The 17,627-nt window shown below is 56.9% G+C and overlaps 1 long non-coding RNA gene across 1 annotated transcript in view; it reads right to left on the reverse strand.

Moving 5' to 3' along the window:
- Positions 1-17,627, reverse strand: part of LOC142818828 (uncharacterized) — a 20,126-nt gene continuing 2,499 nt past the window's right edge. Inside the window, exons 2-3 of the long non-coding RNA XR_012896467.2 lie at positions 14,608-14,977; positions 1-3,299 (exon numbers count right to left, since the gene is read on the reverse strand). This is a non-coding gene — a long non-coding RNA (uncharacterized LOC142818828). The remainder of the gene's footprint in view (positions 3,300-14,607; positions 14,978-17,627) is intronic.

Raw genomic sequence — 17,627 nt, forward strand, 5'->3', positions numbered from 1 at the left:
CTCCATGCTCTCCCCCAGGTGTGCTCTCAGAGGAGGCAAGGCCCAGGTCCCCTGCTCACTCCCTCCGCCCCCCCTGCTGGGACGGGGTGAGGCCCAGGCCCCTCACCGGGCCCCGCAGCTGCCAGGAGGGAGAGGGTGGGGCCCAGGCCGGAGGACCACAAATTAAAACTCTGGCAGCCACCCACCATGTGGCAGCAGCCAGCGGTCCCCAGTCCACCCCCGCACCTGCAGCAGACCTCCTCCAGCGGCCCCCCTGTCCTCTCCACCATGGGCCTCACCTCCACCTCCCTGCCACTGCCAGATCATTTTCGGTCCCCCCTTGCAATGGCCCCTACCCTGCCCCCTTCCTCACTGGAAGAGAGGAGGTGGGGCAGCTGAGGGGGGAGGGGCTGCGGGGCGCAGAGTGATGTCATTACCCCGCTCTGTCATCCCACAGGAAAAGTTTTCTTTACTATAGAGAGAGCCGTCCAAGCAGAACTGGCAACCCTACCAGGATGGGGGGGTTGTTCCTTAGCTTTTCTGATGGGAGCTTGAGAAGAAATGGGAAGACGCGTTTGATCTTCACCCATTGAAAAGACATTGCCTGAGCATCTTCAGACCACTTGCTGCTGGACTGAGTTTAATTTGCCTGCACTTTTCATACCAATGTATCTAATTAGTCAGTTGCATGCACAGTTAACTGCTTGGTGTGCACACTAACCAGTGTGTGTTTAAATTGCACATACTGCATTTTGCATGCCTACCTTTTTTTCCTTTCTATAAGATCTAGCCAGTCATGTCCATACAGATTAGCTCGGATCTCTGTGTTGACAGTGTCATCCAAAAGACACCTATGTCGTGAATGACGTCAGCCTCAGTTTATCTACTGCACCGCAGAAGGACAAAGCGTTTTGGAGAATACGCCCAGCCAAGAACTGAATCGGTGGTTTCAGGGAATTTGGGACCAGCCCCACTTAGAAATCCTGCCTCTCAGCCAGCGATAGGCAAAATAAGGCCTGCGGGCCAGATTCGGGCCGCCAAACCGACAGACCCAGCCCGCCACCATCCTGCAGCCCAGTAGGAGCCTCAGGCAGGGTCCCTTCCTGCCCCGCCCCTGCATGCCACTCAAAACGGCTGGCTGCAGGACCCATGGGCATCTGTGCTCTGGGTTCCCTTGGGAGGGGGCTTTGTGTGCTGCTCCTGCCCCGGCCAAAGGGAGCTGCCTGGGCCGTGCTGGTGGCACAGGCAGCAAGCAGGGGGCCCCCATGGGGATGCACATGGCCCCAGCAGCCAGCCCTTTGACAGCGTGCAGGGGTGCAGCAGGCAGGGCACTTGCCCACGTGTCCTGCTGGGCTGCTGGCTGGGAGCCGCCTACGGTAAGAGCATCCTGGTCAGATCCTGCACCTGGCACCTCTCCCTAACTCCCTGTCGCAGGGGGCCGCTCTGACCGGGGTGGAGTGCCCCTGTCTGCAGCACAACCCACAGGGCTGGAACAGCCCCCGCCAGTTGACCGTAACCGGTTAACGGTTAACGTCTCTAGTGGCAGTGACCGCTCGGTGGTTGAGAAGCTTGTGGTCAGTCCCCTGGGTGTTCTCTCGATGCCGTTCCATCTCCACTGAGGCAGCAGAGACATCTCCTCCCCCCATTTCTGCAGAGCACCTCCATAAGGAGGAGTCGTCATGGTTCCCTCAATTCCTGCAGGGCTGCTCTCTCCCCACGTCTTCAAGTCTTCAGACAGGAGACGGCGGCGGTTAAACAAAGACATTTAAAGGCTTTTGAAGTGGAGAGGTTAATGGGGAGGGGAGGATGCTGCCTTAAATCTCCTGATACTTGCCTGCCGGCTCCGTGTGCCTTGGCGGCTGGCAAGGGAAGGGCCTCGCAGGCCTAGTTGCGCGTGTGTGATGCCAGAGCAACCTTGTAATAAATTACAGGGATGCCGGAGCGCCCTGCCAGTGGGAGGACTGTTTATCAGGGCAGGGCATTCTAATTACAAGGCTGGAAGGGCTCGTTGGTGCAGCCGGCAGCGCCTCCGCCAGTTAATGTTATAGGAAGGAGAAAGGTGATGGATGGAGATTGCCGCGCGGTGTCAGATCACTTGGCACAGGCTGTGATGGAAGATCTGATTACGCTTCCATTGGGCTGAAGTTACAAAGTGAGAGGAGGTGGCTGCAGAGATCATCTGCTCAAACTTTTAAACTCAATTCCCTTTTCAACAGAGGCCACTTTATCTCCTGCTTCAGAGTGAGAGGAGCCGCCGTGACTCTCTAATGCAACTAACCACCCAGACCTTGCAGTAATGCCTTGTTAGCAAGGATAAAGTACCGAGTTCAGGGCATGGGAGGCCGGCGTCCTTACTTTTAAGAAGCTCACAATATTCTCAGTGACATGTCAGGCGTAATGGGAGTTGTGCGATTCTTTTTTTTTTCTTTTTTTTTCCGGCTCATCTTTTCAGAGCCGTGTAACGCCGCAGCCTGTGTTTTATTGCACATGTGAATTGTGCACTTTGTGTGCACGGCTGCACAAACGATGTATGCACATGGCTAATCAGCACAGGTACGCTACGCGTGTGCGTAGGCACGCTTGTCTTTGCACATTTACGGTGGGTTCTATAAAGCTTTAGGTCATTTTTTTTTTAAACCCAGTCATAGAAACCAGTTGCAGATTCACTTTGAATTTATGGCCCATGGGGCTGTTTTTATGTGATGTGCACAGAGTCATCACCCTACACATCCCCTCTCCCTTCTCCTGAAGGAACACTGCCATTTTACTACTACAGGTTGAATCTCTTTAGTCCGGCACCGTCTGTTCTGGAAACATCCATCGTCCGGAATGATTTCAGTTAGCCGGATGTCCACTGTTCTTGGGTGTAGCCAAGTTTCCCAGCAAGCAGTGGAAATGCTGGTAATGCTGCTAGACCATATTGGCCTCCCGTGCTCTGGCAAATTCTGTGGTTCAGAACCGGTCAGGTCCCAAGGTTCTGGACTAGAGAGGTCCGTGTACCGTGTGTGGCTCTGTGGGTCGCATATGGGACTACAAAGCAGAGAATTCTGACTTCTTGCCTCTACTTCTGCTGAGATGCTGAACATGCTCCGCCGGCGCTTCCTGCCTTGCTGTGTGTGGAGGCATTTGCTATATTGCAAGACTGGGCCCTTAATCTGTGTCAAAGGAGGCATTACCCTTACCTCACGGAGCAGTTACATACCCAGTGATGAGCTGGGGGTCCTGGTAGGGAGACAGTCACCTCCCATCTCTCCGAGGCCCTTACAATGGGGGGTTCCTCTCGGTGAAGGACCCACGGTGAAGAGGAAAGGATCAGGCGCCTGTGACAAGGAGAAGACAGGAGAAATCTAACACATGGCCACCAGCCTTTCAGGGCTCTTCCAGTATTGGCTTTGGTTCTACAACACATTCTTTTGCGCAGACACTCATCAGGGATGGGTAGTTTTTGAACCAGACAGTCCAGTGTTTGAGCTTTCTGTCCGGGAAACAAACTGAGAAAATACCGGACATAGAAATGTCTGTTTTTTTCTAATTAAGTTTTTATTATCATCATGAGTATCAGTGCGTAGTTGTGTACTGCCTGGCTGGTAGACACAGTCACACTACGTGAGCATGTCTACCAGCCAGGCAGTATGCGACTACGCAGTAGAGAAGTGGGGGGCGTGGGCGGGGCCGGGGTGGGATGGAATCCCCGGGGCCAGACTCGACCATGCGTCCCACTGGGACTGTGTGAGGGACAGGCAGCGCCCCCTGATCTGCATGTGCCTGGGCCAGCCCCACTCCCTGCCGGCTGGTTCTCCCCTGGCCAGCCCTGCTCCTCCCAACACGCTCCTGGCCAGCCCCCCCGCCTCCCCCGCTGCGATCTGAGATCAAGTGTGTCCAGTATTTTTTTTAACCATCTGGTAACCCTCGGGATGGGCTCAGTTTACTTGGTCTCGCCTGAGTGCAGGGAGCTGGACTTGAAGGCCTCTTGAGGTCCCTTACGGCCTGATCTTTCTGTGGGTCTGTGGCTAGCAGAGCAAGTGGGAGCAACAGGTGTCTTTGCTGATGGGGCCTGTACAGGAGCGGGGAGTGGTCTGGCATGGAAGGCAAGCTGCCCCAGTGGTCTCTGCAGTCAGGGGAGGCCATGCTGACGGGGCAGTGTGGGGGAACCTGCCTTTCCGCAGCAGGGGCTCTACAGCTAGGCAGAGGGCTGGGCGCCAAACTCGCCCTCGGCAAGTGAAACCAGCGGGCTTGCACCAGGGTTTAATTTGACCCTTTTCTAGGGCCACCGGTCTGGCGCCTTCCCCCGGTATTGACCTGAAGCGGAAAGGCACCCACGGCTGTTCTCCCCACGCCCGTTAACAAGGCAGCGGCTTGTTTTAGCTGGGCGCAGCCTTGCAGAGTGACATGCCGTTGTGGTAACTAAGGAACCGGTCACTTCTGAGCCTCTTGTGAGGCCTTCGCTTCCTTCATTAGCGGCCGCTGCTCGTTCACGCTCACGTCACTTCATCCCAGGCTCCGGCATGCGAGTGCCGCTGAAGAGAGCCCTTAATGACGGCTCCGAGCGAGGTGTCACCAAGATCCTCCGTTCCCCAGGCTGGAATGAGTCAGTGGCAGAGAGCGCAACGCCGTCAGTGGCTTCATGGCGGCGGCAGGGCAGGAGGCCGAAGGTTTGACTCATCCCAGGGGACTGACCCCTTTGCCTGTGCCATTGTTTCTATGGGAATTCTCCATCTTGCCCACACAGAGGGCTCGCCCGTGTGATTGGAGACAGGCTACTTCAGCACTTTCTTCCCTAAATCTTACCACCCCACCCGGCAAGGCTGCCGCGTTCTCGGTTGGATTCCCCATGGCAGCTGAACCAACTCTCCTCCCGTCCCGTGTGTTCATCAGATTCGATGGGAGTCGTTCATGGGCGGTGGGTAATGCAGGCAAGGGAGGGCGTTGCCTTCCCCAAACTGCCCCGGCCGCTGGGGCAGCCCAGCTCTGCAGGTGCCTGGGCAGGACTGGGGCCATGGTGTGGCAACCCCAGCCCTCCAGGTGGGCAGGAAGGATCAGGCTGGGGTTGGGCGGGCCTTGGTGCCATAGGGTGCGGGAGAGGGGTAGTTAAAGGGGGGGGCCTCGGGCGGAAGGGGCGGGGTTGGTGCTTCCCCAACTGGGCCTGGACCCGCTGCCCACGAAGTCTTTCGACTGACATCAGTGGCTTTCGATCCGTTTTTCAGAGGGCACGAGCGATGCAGCCTGTTCCTTCAGCTGCTCAGCACCCCAAGGGAGAGGTGGCAGCTCCGGGCAGCTCCGGGTGTGTGTCAGAACTTGGGCCCGCTCCTCAAACGTGCTTAGGTGCCTCGCTCCCATTGATTCTCAATGAGAACTAGGTGCTGAAATACCATTGAGGATCTGGGCAAGGTGGCTGGATTGGCTTGGCTACCAGGCAGCTACCACATGGGCAGCAAGAGGGCGAGTGGCTACAAACCCATCCACGCACCTTAGCCCTGCCAAGAGAGGAGAGATGCCAGTTGTCTCCATTGGCTTGGACTGTCTCGGACACGGTGATGCTGATGCTCCGTGTCTCCCCGTCAGTCCCCGGAGCTGCCTGTGCTCCCAGGAACTCACTCGCTCGGGTTTTCTCCCCCCGTTGCCTCTCACCACATGCTGAAGTCGCAAGCAACTTGGGGCAGGGCCTGTCTTTGTTCTGTCTGGTCCAACGGGTGCAGAGCCCTGGCTGTGGCCATAAGATACGCCCCCCCCAGTGCCAGCCGATGGAAGAATCATTCCTCGGAGGACGTCCACGCACTTGGCAAAAGCCAGGGCAGGCTCAGGCCACGCCGCTGAGGCAGAAGCATGTTCCCCAGCCGCTGCCCCAAACAGGTGGTCTGGAAGGAAGATTTGTGCACCCTGCGGCTCCCTGCCATGACTGGTGTGGCAAATCCAGGGGTGCGTCCACGGGCCACTCGTGGTAGCACTCGGAGGCGCTGTCCCCTTTTGCCCCCACCAAAATCTTACTTGCTAAATAGGGTGGGTGCCTCCTCACACCCCCTCTCTGTCCTCGGTGGCCCTCCCTGCGCCCCCTCCCTCCACAGGCACCAGTCGCCCATGGGTGCCCACCTGTAGAGCGCGGGGAATCGCTGGCTGCTGAAGCCCACGGAAGGAGGTTCCCTCCCATCCTTTACCGCTGTCCTCCCTCTTCCACCTCTCCCTGTCTAAACCAGCCCCACACCTTCTGTCCTAGGGCCGCAGGTTGCATCTGCTCAGGGACAGCGGGGGGTGAACCAGCTACTTTGCACAGGTCTTGTCTGGGAACGTGCAGAATGCAGCAGGACTGAAGTCAACAGAGTCCTTTAGCAATTGCTTTTCAAACCTGAGCAGCAGCTCCTTCCTGCTCATCAGCGCAACAGAATTACAATCATAGAACCCTAGGACGGGCAGGGCCCTCGAGAGGTCATCCAGTCCGCTCCCCTGCCCTCTCGGCAGGACCGACTACCGTCTAGATCATCCCTGCCAGGTGTGTGTCCAACCTGCTCTTCAATATCTCCAGTGATGGAGATTCCACAACCCCCCAGGCAATTTATTCCAGGCTTTAACCACCCTGACAGGCAGGAAGTTTTTCCTAATGTCCAACCTAAACCTCCCTGGCTGCAGTTTAAGCCCATTGCTTCTTGTCCTGTCCTCGGAGGCCAAGGAGAACGATTTTCCTCCCTCCTCCTTGTAATGCCCGTTTAGATACTTGTATTGCAGCGGAGCAGCGTTTACTAGAGAATGTAGCTCCCTGCTGTGGAATGGCCTCGAACCTGCACCCCAGCGGTCTCCCTTCCTGCTCAAGCCCACAAGCCTGGACCGGTGGGCACCTGCCTGCTGTTCAGTGGCAGCTCCCGCCAGGAGCCGGTTTGCAGAGCCGAGCTGCAGCCGCGGTTGTTTTCTTTGTCTCAAGCGTCGGTGCCGACGGGGTAACTTTGTGGCTTCAGGCCCACGAGGGCTGGGAGGCTCCTAGCCCCAGCTCAGCTCAGCCTGGCCCAAGGGATGGTCGCTGCAGTGGGGAAGGTGGGGGGCCCGGAAAGAGGCCACTTCATTCTGCGCAGAGCCATTCGAAAAGCCGCAGCACGCAGCTCCCCCTGCTGGCCTGTTCCACAATGCCATGGGGGCTTGGCTTGCTATCCCCAGCACTAGCACGCTGGGGTGGCCGGGGGGTTCCCGGGATACTAAGACCTGCCCTGGCCGTGTAGTAACTGGAATATTCTGAGCCAGCAAAGTCTGATCAGCTGCGACTAGACAGTGCTTGGCCCTGCCGGGAGGGCAGGGGGCTGGACTTGACCTCTCGAAGTCCCTTCCAGTTCTAGTGTCTGTGATTCTATGACCAGTGCTGGGGCGGAGGCAGCCTGTAAAGCAGGAGTCTCTCACCTGGCTAGCTTGTGAGCTGGTCCAGTGAGTCGCTGGGTTTCACTGTACAATGGAAAATCTGGCTGGTGGGATCCCAAACCAGCCCAGTTTCTCCAGCCTCTCCCCTCGCCGCCAGACAGATCCGTTCCCTTCTTCCAGGGGAAGAGGGTTGCCTGGTTGCTCCAGAAAGGCACCTCGAGGAGCCGGGGCAACAGGCCTGCTGAGAAAGGAGCAATTTGGCCAGGAGCTGCTGGAATGGGGCTGGGAGAGGCACGGAGGGGGGGGGGGGGGGGGGAGGGGCCCCAGGCTTTGGGGATGTTTCGTTCCACCGATGCAGGGCAGCTTTGCTTGAAAACCAGCCCCGGTGCTGTCCCTCTCCGAGCAGACCCCCTCGCTAGACAATGGACACTGAACGGGTGTTGCGCTGCGTTTCGGATTCCACCAAACCTCCGGGGCCACCAGACCTCTCCAAACGCCTGACTCCTCAGCGTGGCGCCTCCTTGGCTGATGCTAGCCGGAGGGGCACCTTGGTTCTCCATTGCTCGAGCTCCATCCCAGCAGGCCTAGATGTGGCTGCTCGGCTCTCCTGTGGCAGCCGCACGGCAGGAGCTCTGTGGATTCCTTTCCCAGGTTGGGTACCGCCCCACTGTGCCCTCGTCCGACCCTAGGAATGACCCCCCCCCTCATCCTCCCGGGAAGCGGCTCTGGCTCTTCTCCGGTGTGACACAGGCACTGCCCCAACTTGGAGACTGATCCAGACGTCTCTTCACGCGCTCCTTGTTCTACAGCCCTTATTTCTCCTGCCCTAGGAGTGGACACCAGCAGGGAGGTACCGGGCATGAGACCAGTGCCAGCGGCGCTGTCAGGCAGCTGACAGGGGAACCCACATGCTGGCTGTCAAGATCCTTTCCTACACTCTGCACAGCGTGCCCGCTCGCAGCCAGCCCCCCGGAGAAAGTCCTCCGCCTCCTTCCCAAGCTGGACGTGGGCTTCTCCCACGGAGTCCTTTAACCTCCCTTTCTCTCCCCTCTGCTGCTCCCCTTCCTTGCCAGCTCTCTGCCTCTTGGCGGGGCCATTTTGCCGTCCTGGTGTTTAAATGAATCCCTGACCTGCTGCACTGCCTGTCTAAGCGGGGAAGGCGGAGATGAAGGCCGGGGGCCTGGTGAAGTGAAAGAGCAGAGAGCTTGGTGCCAAGGCTCCCTTTTGGGTAGGAACGGTGCCCCGGCCTCTGTTTGTCAGGCCAGGGAATGGGTGACATTGCCGGGACCACTAGGGATTCCCTGTTCTGTTCACTCCCTTTGGGGCCCCTGGCCTGGGCCACCGTCGGCAGACAGGAAACAGGGCTGGATGGACCTTTGGTCTGACTCAGTCTGGCCGTTCTTCTGTTCTTCCTGAGCCAATATTGAAAGATCTTCTGAAGGGCTGTGTATTTCCATTGCCCCCTTAGTCTCGTGTGTGTTGAGAGGAGATCACTGCTCATAGCCTACTGCCTCCTTCTGCCTGTGTGCTGAGGCTGCCAGCCACAGAGCAATTAGGGCCAGTTGTCATCTTTAGTTTTTTGGGGTGTTTTTAATGATACAGGAACTAGGCAGAGGCCACGACAACTCATTTCCCATTCGGCGCGATGGGTGGTTGGATGGTAGCGACTCTGGGTCGGGCTCAGTGTGGACGGGAAGAAAGCCGACCCTCCAGAGATGCCAGATCCCCATAACGAGGCCTGCGAGCCACCCAGTCTCCAAAGTTTCCGGTACATCCTGTGGTTCCTCTGGGAAGCAGCGGGTCTCTTGAGGACGCCACGTTCTGTCGCCAGGCCTGCCAGCCAGCTGTGCCTCTTGGCTTGCCTGCAGATCGCAGCAGAGACCTCCCTTTCGCGGGCCACTCTTCCCAGAATCGCTCCACAGTCGGGCATGCTGGTGGCTATCGCCTGGGGGCTTGCGGCGGAAAGTTACCCGCTCCTGCCTGGGGGTCAGTGCTGGTTCTGGGGGCTTCATCGGCCTGGGGAAATATTCATCGCCCACAGCCAGCATCATGCACACTGTGGAGCCATGAGATGCAGTCGCGGGAGAGGGCCAGAAGGGCTAGAAGCGCCTCTCTGAACTGAGTCGTTTCCCAGCTCCGATGCCATCCCTGCTTTGTTTAAGGATGGCCTCATAGAACCATGGAGCTGGAAGAGACCTCAGGAGTCATCAAGTCCAGCCCCCTGCCCGAGGCAGGACCAATCCCAACAAATCAACCCGGCCAGGGCTTTGTCAAGCCGAGACTTAAACACCTTTAGGGATGGAGATTCCACCCCCTCCCTAGGGAACCCATCCCAGGGCTTCCCCACCCTCCTAGGGAAATAGTTTTTCCTAATATGCAACCTAGACCTCCCCCACTGCCACTTGAGCCCATTGCTCCTTGTTCTGCCCTCGGTCACTACTGAGAACAGCCTCTCTCCATCCTCTCTGGAACCTCCCTTCAGGATGTTGAAGGCTGCTCTCAAATGCCCCCTCACTCTTCACTTCTGCAGACTAAACAGACCCAAGTCCCTCAGCCTCTCCTCATAGGTCATGCGCTCCAGCCCCCGAATCATTTTGGTCGCCCTCCGCTGGACCCTCTCCAGTGTGTCCGCATCCTTTCTACAGTGGGGGGCCCAGAATTGGACGCAATACTCCAGATGGCGAGGAGTCCCGCTTTTGCAGATTCAGACTAACACGGCTACTTCTCTGATACAATACTCTAGATGTGGCCTCACCAGGGCTGAATAAAGGGGAATAATCACTTCTCTGGATCTGCTGGCCATGCTCCTCCTAATGCATCCTAATATGCCATTAGCCTTCTTGGCTACAAGGACGCCCTGTTGACTCATCTCCAGCTTCTCATCCACTTCATCCCCAATGTCCTTTTCTGCAGAACTGCTTCTTCTTAGCCAGTCGGTCCCTAGCCTGTAACAATGCTCATAAACCCCCGTCTATCTGGGTAGATCTGGGAAGCAGCTCCTCGAACTTTGCTGGATTTGAAGTGAACTCACGACAGTAGAACAGCTCTGAGTGCTCTCCCCAGACTCGCTCTCTCCTGTTTCCCAGAAGGCATTGCACCAGCTCGTTCTATTAGAGTGGTGCTACAATACGCTGCCTCCAAAGTAAGGCAGCAGCCCCTTCACGTTGGGCTACGCCTGGTGTTGCGTGGGCCTCGGTGTCCACCTCCATGGGCTGCTGGTGGTGGGGGCCTGTTGTCCTAATGGCCACGCAGTGATCCCTTAGGATTTACCAAAGGTGACACTTCCTGTTCTTGGAGGAACCACCTGGCCACCCAAAGGGGGAACTCAGACAGGAGCCGATTTCTTTCAAGGATATTTGGAAGGTTCTAGGCAAGACCTCAGGGCTTTTGGAGGAGCTGCTGGCTGGCCACGGCGAAGAGGTGCTGGGTGACAGTAGCTGTATTGAACTCCCACTTGCTTCTCCACTAGCCTGCGACTCTCGCGAATCCCTCCTCCCTCCCAACCCGCTTTTAACTGCGCTAGTTAGGAAAACTTAACTTTTCTATTACTGCACATTTGTCTCCCGTACCCAGGTGCTTAATTACCATTGTCCCAGCGAAATGTCAGCGTGAGTCAGAGACAGTCTCCCATTAGGAAGAGACAGATGAATATTAATTACGCTCACTGGTGGGTGGGTTTTCATTTTTGTCATTTCCCTGACTCCGCTGAAGACCCTGCAGCTATTTGTTCCCTGGCCTGAGCAGCGGAGTGGGCCCCAGCTGGTCGGTGACCGGGCAGCGTTAGACGAAGTCAGGCTGCGGGAGATGGAGGGGCACCCGGGGAAGTGAGTCGGGAGGAATTTCAACACTAGCTAGAGCAGAGGCTGTTGAGGAGACGCACACAGGGAGAGAGAGAACCTGGAGCATAAATTGCAGACCCGTACGCAAGAATTTCTGGGAGGGGGGTGTGCCAGCTGTGGGAGGGGCTGGTGGCTGCCCCGCCCCTGCAGCCCTGCCCCGCCCCTGCAGCCCTGCCCTGCCCCCAGCCTCACTCCTGGGGAGGAAAGGGGAATCAGCTTCAGCCTTCCCCCGGAGCACCAGGGAGGGAGGCTGGGGCCTTGTGCTTCCCCTGCCTTCCCCAGGCTGGCCAGAATCGGCCCCATAGCAGACCATGAAGGATGGGGGGGGCTCACACCCTTTGCACCCCTCCCCATACAGGCCTGAATTGAGAGTAATAATAAACTCCATCTGCTCTAGGAACAAAAGCAATTTAACCTTCCCCTCTAGCCAAAGGAAACGAACGCTTATGAAGAAATCTCATTACCAACAACTTTAATCTTTGGGTGACTAACCCGAGCCTGGGACTTGGCCTCCCACAGCTGGCTCTCTGTGGAGGACCTAAACGGGTGCAAAGCAAAGCAGCCGGGAGGACGTTTGGGTGCCCCCATTTGGGGGCTGGATTCCGCCTGCCCTCCAGGGCGCTCTGTCAATTCTGAGCCGCCCCGTCGTTTGCGGCCCTGACGCGTTAATGGGGAGCAGGCGGCTCCTCTCTCCCTCTTGTCCTGGTTTGTGAATTGCACCCGGCCCGCGTGCATTCGAACGTGTCATGCGTTAGGGGACAGATTGGGAGAAAAAACTCCCTCCCCCCGGCTTCTCGCTTTTGCACTTACGGTTGTGTGGGCACAACAGATGTCATATCGATGTTTGATTAAGTGGTGCGTTACAGTCAGGTAACAATGTATCTGACAGCCGTTTCAGCTCGCACGACAGCTGGTGCAACGTGGAAGGCTGGGGTGAGGTTCTGCTTTGGGCCCGTAGGCAAGGGGGGGCGAAGGGTGCAAGAACAGCCCCCCGTGACCCCCCAAGTAAGCATGCTCTGGCCACCCAGGGGAAGGCAGGAATGGCGGTGCCCGAGCCTCCCCCATGCTTGTGGGCTGGAGGAAGGCTGGGGTTGATTTCCCTGCTTACTTGGAGGACCATGGGGGGGTGCATTCACACCTTTGCAGCCCCCCTCCCTCCGAAACGCCTGCGTTCAGGCCTATGCTTCAAGTCAGGCCTCACCTGCTCTGTATTTCATGTCCCGAGCTGTGCAGGGGAACCAGCAGCTGATGTCCTGGAGGCCAGGTTTTAATCTGGGAGAATTAGTTGCCAGAAATGACAGCTTTCCAGATACGGAGACTACGTTTCGGTAGCAGGAGTTATATTCCCACAGGGCACGTCTACACGGCAGGGCCAAAGCCGAAATAAGCTACGCAACTTGAGCAACTTGAGCTACGTCAATTGCGTAGCTGAAGTCGAAACAGCTTATTTCGGCTTTTGGCGCTGTCTCCACCGCAGGAAGTCTGAGTTAGAGACCGCTACCCCCGACTGCCCTTACTCCTCGTACAATGGGGGTCACAAGAGTCGGAGTAAGCCGTCCTCCAGCTGGACATAATGTCGAAATAACGGCTTGTAGTGTAGACACGGGCGATGTTATTCCGGAATAACGCCCGTTACTCCGAAATGGCGCTGCTGTGTAGACGTACCCATCGAGTACATTGAAAATGTGAGTCTTTGGCTTGCCCTCAGTAGCCTTTGAACCACGCCCCTCCTGCCTAGCAGCAGGGTTAAGTCTCTCCGGGGATAACTATGATCTTAACCAGCCAGACCACAAAGTCAGGGAGTTTGTAGTTTGCTGCTGCTTTTTGCTACACTGGTGCCTGAGAACAACTGTGCAAAGCCAAGCAGAAGAATGGGAGGAGTCAAGATAGTGGTGCCTGGTGCTTGTGGGTGGGGAGGGGAAGAGGATGCAGGGAGGGGGCATGTAGGGGCACCCCACGAGCGCCTCCATGGTGCCAGCCTGTCGGTCGCATTCCGACTCAAGGCAGATCTCCTGTCTATTAACGTTAGTCAGTCAGCTGTGAGCAGCAAGCAGGACTCCTCGAGCAGGGGAGGGAATCCGTCTTTCTAACTCCGTAGCCAGAGACGGGCTCTGGTCTTTCCCATGGAGAAATGAACCCCCCTGAGCTATCTCTGAGGACCGTGTTTGGAAACACTCAATGCTTTGCCATACCCTCGGGACTCCTTGCCCCTTTCCCAGAGTATCCATGTGAGGGCATTTGCCTGCTGCCACTTGAAGCATCTTATGGAAAGGTGCAAATTGCTGCTGCCCCTGCAGGACCGCGCTTGGCCTGGTGAGCCAAAGGCCCTGCATGCAAAAGGAGAATCCCATCTTGAAGGGTGGTGTCCCCCAGCTTTCCCCTTCCCCTTGGCTCCTTTGGAATAACAAGACTTGCACCGAACAGTCTTGGAATTCGGTGCCAAGTAACAATTCATCCCCATGGGAAGGGTCAGCAGAAGATCCTATGCCCCGAGTCCGAGTCCAGCAGAACTTAGGTGGTGCATGGGCCTCGTTGCTGAATCTCTGGGCAGGAGAGCGATTGCACAGATGTTCCATGGCACCGGCTCTGAGTTGGGGCTGGATTTCCAGAGGGCCTGCCAGCTGAGCACCTGCAAAGTTTGCATGAGCAAAGCTCACGTGGACTCAACCATTGGGTGGTGGTGCATCTAGCAAGCTGACCTCTGTGCACAGATCATAGAATCACAGAACACTAGGGCTGGAAGGGCCCTTGAGAGATCAAGTCCAGTCCCCTAACCTCATAGCAGGACCAAGCACCATCTAGATCTGTGGTTCCCAAACTTTTCGGCATCACGCCCCCTTTTTGATTTTTGAGAAACCCTCATGCCCCACCCCCAAATAGCAACAAAACTTGTTGAGCAAAAAAAAAGGAACTGACTTGGGCTGAAAAAACACCGGGCTCTTTCTTGGGGGGGGGGGGGGGGGGAGAGGTTGGGTTGCCTTACACACCCCCAGTTTGGGAACCTATGATCTAGATCATCCTTGACAAGTGTTTGTTTAACCTGCTTTTCAATATCTCCAGAGCTGGAGATTCCTCAACCTGCCCAGGCAATTTATCCCAGTGTTTAACCACCCGGACATGCAGGAAGTTTTTCCTAATGTCCAACCTGAACCTCCCTTGCTGCAATTTCAGCCCATTGCTTTTTGTCCTGTCCTCAGAGGCCAAGAAGAACAATTTTCCTTGATCCTCCTTGTAACACCCTTGTAAATACCCGTCGGCAGTTGGCATATGCAAAAGGCTTGACTTACTGGGGGCAAAATCACCCTCGCTTTGTGCATGTCCCGATAAGAAGCTCTTTGAAAGGATGGGCAGTTCCATTCCTTTTGCTAAAAGCGGAATGTTTCCGAAATCTCATGGGCCCCTCTCCACCCCGCCAAGTGCCCTCCTGAGGCTTTTAAAGAGAACTAAGATTTACCTGCTCTTCCAATCCAACTCCTTGTTCACAGGAAGGCACTTCAGGTATCCAGCAAGCCAATTTTCAAGCGAAAGGGAAAGGAGGGTTGCTGGGAAACGACCCTCTGGAGAGAGAGAGGTGGTAAAAATAGTACATTCTTCAGATCCCGGGTTAGCGCTGCTATTTGGAAGGCAGCATGTGCAGCCCCATGTCAGAACCGCTCCCGTTTTTAAGCTTTAAACTTTTCTTGGGTGCGGGGGGACTTTTCCTGCTTGGACCCAGGTGTCTGTGCTGGGACGAAGAGGATGTTGATTTGCAGCCTCTGGAGCATCACCCGAGTGGCGTGTCTCCTGCTCTGTGGTCCCTCCTGGTTTCTTTCATTGGAGATTTTCTGGGAAGAAAGAGAGAACAAGATGGTGAGTAGATTTCCAGGAGGTTCCCCTTCCCCGCCCCCCTCCCCCGCAACACTTATCAGGAAGAGGTAAAGGACAATGCCCAGGTGTGACGTCGCGTCGGGGTTCCCACGACTCCTGCACCCCCGTGATGGCATGAACAGACTCCACCAGCCAGTAGAACAGAGGGAGTTTATTGCTTCTCCAGGATACAGCACAGCACAGATGTAATCTGGTTACAGGAACTGGGCCTAGGAGGCCTCAGTGCCCCCCCCCCTTGAGATGGGGGGTTGCTGGCCCCCTAAATCCCAGCCCCCTCCCTAGCTCCTTCTCCCCTGCTTCCCAGACAGAAACTCAAACTCTCTCCAGCCTTGCCCCCCAGCCAGGTGCTGGTCTCCACCTTCCTCCCTTTGTCTCTTCCTGGGAGGCTGCGCCTGGGTGTCTGGGTTAATCCCCCTTTGGGAGAGTCAGTGAGAATCTCCCATCCCAGCGCAAGGGGCCCCGGGTCACCCAGCAGGCAGCCCCCCCACTACGTCACACAGGTTACCTGCCTGACCCATCAGCTACTCGGCTGGGCCGTGGTACAGACAGCAGCCAGTGGGGGTCACCCACAGCCCAAGCCTAGCAACCAGCAAGGTACCCACACTACGTCACACCAGGCACGACTGATGAGCTGTAACTTCAACCTGTTTTTTGTGGCTCCATTTGCTGCTTGGGATGAAGCATGGCACTAAGGAGATCTAATGATAAAGAAATGCTCCTTGTGTAGCTTCTTTCACCTGATGCTCTTACATGGTGAATGGCCCCTCTCAGATACATTGAATACCCATTTTACAGATGGGAAAACAGAGGCCCAGAAGGTTTGGGTGACTTTCCCGCAGGCTTGGATATTGCACAATGTACTTTAGGCCAGGCTGATCTTCTCAAGCTTAACCCCTGCTCAGTGTTCTCTGTAATCTGTGCACAGGAGAGATTCGAAGGCCTCACAGCTGATGAGCAGTGTCCACAGCTAGGCAGTTTGTTTCCCCTGGTGGTGCACCTTCACACATGCCTTGGTGCACATAACAATGTATTCCGCACATGGATGGAAAAAAATCTGCACATGGGTGGAAAAGATTAGAGGGACCCTTGCCCCGATGCCTGTGTGCAAGTCAAGGCTTGTACACGCCAATCGTAGCTTGTGCGCCCGCCTGGAGGACGGGTGTACATTGAACAATGCCCTGACGCCAGCCTGGGGCCTAGTGAATCAGTATCAGGGCTGGGAATAGAATCTGGGCACGTTTCTGCCCTCCTCCCCCGGTCCGGCCACCTCCCCTTCCCCGCAGTGTTCGCGGTATTCTCATCGCTTTGTCTGTTTTCCAAGGTAACTCTCACTAGCTGGATGTGCCGGGGAAGGGGAGGTGGAGTGTGTGGTAGGCCAGCCCCTGGCTCTGAATAAAGCCCTGCGTTTCAATGGCGAGCGCAGGTGGGCGCTTTAGAACAAGTGAAGAGGCTTGTTCCGTACACCGCCTCGGAAGGTCAAGGTAAGGGACCGCTGCATGCACAAAGCCGGGAGGGAGGCGAGAGCTGAAGCCACCGAGAAGCGCCCCTACGGCTGCGGAGTCCCTTTGCCTCAGGCACACTCGGCCCTGGCTGGTTCCCCTCTGGGTCTTTTTGGAGACGAAGGCTGGAGACGGTCGGTGTCCGAGTACCGCCCCCGGCAGATGTAAGTTCTGGGGAGGGTCTTTTGAGGCCTCCTGGCATTGTGACAAATGTCTCCACCACAGGAAGGGGCTGGGTGGTGGGAGTGGGGTGGGGACGGGGTGGGCAGGAATCGGAATCTACCGGGGAAGACACGTCCAGTGCGTTGAGTCAGGCCTCTCCCCAGAGTCCACGTCCCTGTGCCTGCTCTCTTGTCTCTCCCATCGCCCCAGGAGCTTGACGCCGTCTCCGGGACGTTGCCCATCAGCCGCCGAAGGCTGCCTGGCGTTTGGAGAACAGGTGAGGGCAGGTGGCAGCTTCCTGGGTTTGCACTCGGCCTGGGTGACGTTTGAATTGAGCTGCTGAGCGATCCACAGGCCTGGAGCCTGAATTCCACTATCGAGCCATGGACGAGGGCCATGCAGGGCGCTGGCAGCACCTTCTCCCCGGGCTGCCTCCTGCCAAGATGGCCGCCCCCTCATCCGCAGGGGCCATTTGTGGGGGTGGGTAGGGAGGGCAGATCAGTTCTGGGCGTCTTTGCCAGCTCCTGTGTTCACAGTGAGTTTCCTCTGTCCCCTGGAAGCTGGGCTGAGACCCACCCAGGTCGCCTCACACCAGGGTGGCTTTAAGGGGACTGCCAGTCCAGACTGGATGTGAATCCGCTGCCTGAGGTGAAGTGCGACAGCCCCCCGACAGCCTCCGAGCACAGTCTGACTGGCTCCAGCCTTCTCCCCGGAAAGTTCCAGGCTGCCATGGAAGGGCTTGTCTTTGTGTCTGGCGCAGCCTCTGTCTGGTGGTGCCACAGCCCAGCAGTGTGTGTGTGTGTGTGTGTGTGTGTGTGTGTGTGTGTGTGTGTGTGTGTGACAGCCCAGTAGTGTGTGTGTGTGTGTGTGTGTGTGTGTGTGTGTGTGTGTGACAGCCCAGCAGTGTGTGTGTGTGTGTGTGTACACACCACTCCCTTTGGCACAC

Source organism: Pelodiscus sinensis, chromosome 17, assembly GCF_052426305.1.
Source record: "Pelodiscus sinensis isolate ZL-2025 chromosome 17, ASM5242630v1, whole genome shotgun sequence".
NCBI classification, from domain to species: domain Eukaryota; kingdom Metazoa; phylum Chordata; order Testudines; family Trionychidae; genus Pelodiscus; species Pelodiscus sinensis.